The following is a 4,997-nucleotide window of genomic DNA, read 5'->3' as shown; positions in this document are numbered from 1 at the left end:
CGTGGCATTTTCTAGTATTGTATACATGCTAAATGGCACACACGTTGGAAAGAAATGGTGACTTTTGTGCTACGAAATGTTGCCGAAAAGAACTTTTTATGCTTGAGAAATGTTTCTATCTGTTATTACAGGCTAGGAAATTTTGTGTTCCAAGCTACTAGCAAAAATTGTAGTTTAGCTGTCGGGGTAAGCCACGTCGCCTAAGCACGTCCTTTTCACAAAAAGTAACAATTACGTTGGTAAAAGTGGCCGCATGCATGTGTCGCCTCGAGACGTCGCGCTCCGACCGTCTTCCCTTTCCGTTCACGTATTTCACTCGCAAGCAAGTGGCACCACGTAGCAGCAGCATTTTACTCCCGTATATATACACGATCCGTTCACGTTTCGCCATCTTGAAATGTCGCAGTCGCTCTTTGCCCATGCGTTGCGCCGTGCGTAGCCACTGTTCAGCCGGTCGACATGCGTGAGACCGATCAACGGCCCCACGCGAACAGTAACGTCGCCGATTGCGTGCGCCCGTTTGCGATTTCGACTCATCAACCTAGCTCATACGTAGTACTGCCATAAACAAACTAGTAAGCATGCACGTGCAACGCACGTCTCGATCAAAGCATCTACGAAATTCGTGTGGGTACTGAATTCTGAATTCATATTGAAATTAATAACTCTATGTAACGGAAGATCTCCTCGGTGAAATGAAGCTTACTGTATGCTACTCCCTCCGTAGACAAATAAATGAGTGAGTTCTATTTTCAACAACACATGAAAAATAGTAATAAATCCATGTAATAGTAGCATCTATGGCAACTATATAGAGATTTGAATAATAAAAATGAATGATAAAAAGTGCCTGAAGCATTACACTGCTATACGATATTGGACCAAAGTAAACATATTTGGGATCTTCAATCTTGGCACATAGTGCTGGCCTGGGGAGTTGTGCGGGTCATCTTCTTGATTAGGAACATTTGGCTTCAAGCCTTCAACTCTTCACCCCAAACCATTTTCTTTTGTAAATAATCTGCAAAAGAAAGACCAAATTCGGTTGATAAAATCAAACCACATAAAACAGAACACCAGAACTATCAAATGTGTCATCTAAAGATAAGTGCTTACCAAAGAGTGAATAAATCAATTTTGATTTATATATCACTAAAATCAGATATAATCCAGATGGATCTCAAATTGATACAAAGGAGAACTGGTTTACATAGTAGGTTGAAGATTTTAAGAAAAGATCAATCTATTTTTTTAGCAGGTGTGTTTCCAAACCAAGTGATTTATATTGCGATTAAACTTGCCATGAGCATCCTTGGTTCAGTTGCTACCACAAAATATATATTATGAACACATAATGTTCTCAATTATGAATCCCATCCTCCTGTTGATCCCACAAAAAAAGAAATTAGTTGCTAAACATCCTTGGTTCAGTTCGTGCAGCAATGGGACATCCACAACCCTTTATGATGTATGCTCTACTACTGATGTTTGTAGTTCAGTTTTATATCCTTCTTTTCTAGGGTAGCAAATATGAACATGATTCAGCGTTTTGGTGGATCAAGAGCTTTCCTATGTGAGATAGAGAAAACAAACAACAGAAAGAGGAGATTGAGAGGGGGACAGACATGAAGGAGTAGACTGGTGCAGAGGAGACAGGAGGGCGTCGCTAGCAGCAGGGAGGACGACGACGACAGCGAGGAGACCAGTGCTCCGCACGGACTCGACCTCGTTTGCCAGCGACTGACGGACCCATGTGCGCGTCTACGTCCCGAGCAGCGGCGGCGACCTGGCAGAGGACGGAGTGCTTGATCTTCTGCCCTGCCCACACCCAAAACTTAATCATGGACACAATCAAGATGGAAAGTTGCAGTTTTAATAGCAGAAAACTTACATTAAACCCCCAACCTTGAAAAAATGTGTGAATAAAGAACTCTTGGGGGTGCTTAATTCAACAAATTATAGTTTTTGGACTGCTCAAGAATTGATGTATTTGCCCTTTGCCTCCCCATCTAGCTCCGCCACTGTAATTAGTTAATTAAAATGATTTAGTCAAAAAGGCATTCGGGTGTTGCATCCACCCAATGGGTTCTTTGTTATGCTGCCGGAAGAAATTCTTTCTTGTTGGCCCTTCAAAATAAAAATGTTTGCAATGTTATCATTTTATATTTAAGATGGTGCCCAACCATGGCACAAACCACAAGAATACTTTTGTCCAACAAACTGTTATATACTCATGGTCGGTGACAACACAACATAAGTACACCAATGACTCAGAAAACAACTGTTCTTTTAAAATGTATGATAAGGCAAGATGGAACTTGGAAAGATATACAAAGGTACAGTATATACACAAACGCTTCCATCTTAGATCTCCATGTCCAATCCTTCTGTAATATACAACTAAAACCAATATATTAAAAGGAAACAAGATAAAAGTGAAAAAAAAGGAAAATTCCCTTCTCCGATGACACAAACAGGTCAAGGACTACCATATAGTGAGAAAGAAAAATTGATAGCATGAATAGAGTGATATCAGCTGACCAAAAATGATAGTTTTCAGACGCCAATAGAAGATATGAACTCAAAGGGCCATGCACAGTGCTACTGAAGCTTAGGTGAAGCAAATTACCCAAAAGAAAATATGCATCGACTGTCGAAAGAGTGTGACCAGATCAGACCACCATATAAAAGAGCATGACCAGCAGCAGACTTCAGAGGGAAGTTGATTTTACCCCTAAATAACTTGTACATCCAATTGACATGCTCTAAATGGACTAATGAAATAATGTAGAACTCCTCTGGGATTTAGTAATTAACTGCAGATTGTACAAAGTGTCAAATATGTGATTTAAGTAAAATGTAGAGCAATGGAAGTACAAGTTATACGCCTGAATAAAGCATAACCTACAAGAATCACAAGGGCTAAAAATTCAGAACGCAGAAAATCTACATATGCCAAGAAGGCCACTGACCAAATAACCATGTGTACTTCCATACTGCTCAAACAGGGGATAATTTTTTTTATCTGCAGTTAATCACCTAAGCATTGGGTTAACACACCTGGTGCTACTTTTCTTTTTCGTCCCAAACAGAACCATCATGTCTTTAGTTTCCTAAACAGCAGTAGACATGCATAAGAATCCTAGTACTAATTAACAACTGATAAAAGATGTCGATCAAGCTTTAGAAACTTAGCGGCTGCATATTGAGTTCCATAATTGTTTTCCTCGAAACCACAATCCATAACAACTGCATATATCTCACCTGGAGTATTATTAAATACCAGTTTCATGCCTTCGAGTATATATCACCTACAAAAATAGGACATGTGCTCCTTAGCTAGATTCTATTTTTGAACTGACAAAGCACTGAATCAAATAATTCCTTTACCCATGAGTCTAGGTTTCTAACAATTTAACAGAAGTGGGAGGGAGGGAACAAGTATGATGGTATTTATATGGAGGTTATGGAACTGAATTTCTCCCTCTGCGTCTGGTTACGGGATAACCAATCTTCAGTCATTTGAAAGAGGGGTCTCTGTTCTGCCGTTTGGGGGAAGATTTGCTCTTATGCATATATATAGGGATTTATGCTTCTATTGTAATTGGATCGCGTAGATGTTCAGACGGTAACAATTCATAATGTAGAAAACGAATCGGTGGGTTGAAGAAAGGACAGAAGTTGAGGGGATCGCGTGCGTGCCTTGAGCTTGAAGATAAGAGATGTGGAGGGCAGGACGGCCAGCAGGGAGGAGACATGTGGCGAAGGACGGCTCCGGCGGCGGCGACCTGCGGCGAAGGGTGGCTCCGGGGCGGCGGCTGGGGAACCTGCGGGCCGCGTCGAAGGGCGGCTCCGGGGCAGCGGCTCAGCGACCTGCGGACCACGACGAAGGGCGGCTCCTGGACTACATCATATAGATTACCTTGATTCACCTCACATGTAGCCTGCTTGGATCTCTTATCAAACGCCTTTGTCGACATGACACATAAAAGATCTTCAGAACCAACATGAGAGAGAGGTGATTAAGTTAGCAAATGGTAATAAGAAGGGTAAATGAAGAATCGGCGTCCAGAATCAATGTAGACGATCTGCAGCAGCACCAAGAATCGGTCTCCAGAATCAATATAGATGATCTGCAGCTGCACCAATCGTTTAGACATGTATATATCCAATTAGGAGCCATATTTAACATTACAATCAACAGAATCAAAAAAGGAACTCGGGAATCCGCAATTCCAAACAGGTAGGATGAGATGATCGATCTCATATATCAGCTGAGAGTGCAACCAAAAGATTTGATGGTTGCAGGTCTTATAAGTTATAACTATGAGAAAGTCTAGGATTCAGCAATCGGTTGTCTGAATTTTGTTTTGCAATCGAGTGTGGTTTGAAGCCCTGAATGAAAGATAAGCACTAAAAGTCTAAAATAGACTATCTAAGCTATAATAAAAACAAACAATTAAGTTTCGTCCAAAAAAGCAATAGAGCGGATGCCAAAATCCAAACCTCAACTTTGCATCACCGAGAAGAGTACGGAGATCTTCTTGTCCAGGAAGCTCGTCCTCATGCACCATCACTTCCTCACTGGACAGAACAAATTAATCGAGCAAGTTAGTGATCCTAAAAAATTAACACCACAATCTTTGAGGCAATAACACAAGCACCTGGTGCAGCGGAGAGTGGTGTGGCGCGTGGGTCGCTTGCTCGTGGAGGTGTGTAAAAGGCCAACGGAGACCAGCGGCTCGCGGCGGGCGGCTCCAGCGCGACCTGCGGCGGTTCCAGCGACGGGGCGGCTTCGATGTTACCTGCAACGGTTCCAGCGGCGGCTCCAGTGGCGGGCCGGTTCCGACGCGACCTGCGGTGGCTCCAGCTGTGGGGCAGCTCCGACGCGACCCCTGCGGGCGGGGGCGGCTCCGGCTCTACCCGCGGCAGCTCCAGCAGTGGGCGGCGAAGGGCGCGGGGGGCGGGGCGGCTCCGGCTCTACCCGCGGTGGCTCC

At 43.3% G+C, this 4,997-nt stretch overlaps 1 long non-coding RNA gene across 1 annotated transcript; it reads right to left on the bottom strand.

Annotated features, from left to right (window-relative positions):
- Positions 1 to 932: 932 nt before the first annotated feature.
- Positions 933 to 2,042, bottom strand: LOC119318017. The gene is made up of 3 exons (XR_005153888.1): positions 1,892 to 2,042; positions 1,626 to 1,813; positions 933 to 1,021 (listed from the first exon to the last, which is right to left on the bottom strand). It is a non-coding gene; the product is annotated as an uncharacterized LOC119318017 (long non-coding RNA).
- Positions 2,043 to 4,997: the final 2,955 nt, after the last annotated feature.

Source organism: Triticum dicoccoides, chromosome 6A (genome assembly GCF_002162155.2).
Source record: "Triticum dicoccoides isolate Atlit2015 ecotype Zavitan chromosome 6A, WEW_v2.0, whole genome shotgun sequence".
In the NCBI taxonomy this organism is placed as follows: Eukaryota; Viridiplantae; Streptophyta; class Magnoliopsida; order Poales; family Poaceae; genus Triticum; species Triticum dicoccoides.
The sequence above is the reverse complement of the archived record's forward strand: the minus strand, read 5'-3'. Positions and strand labels throughout refer to the sequence as shown.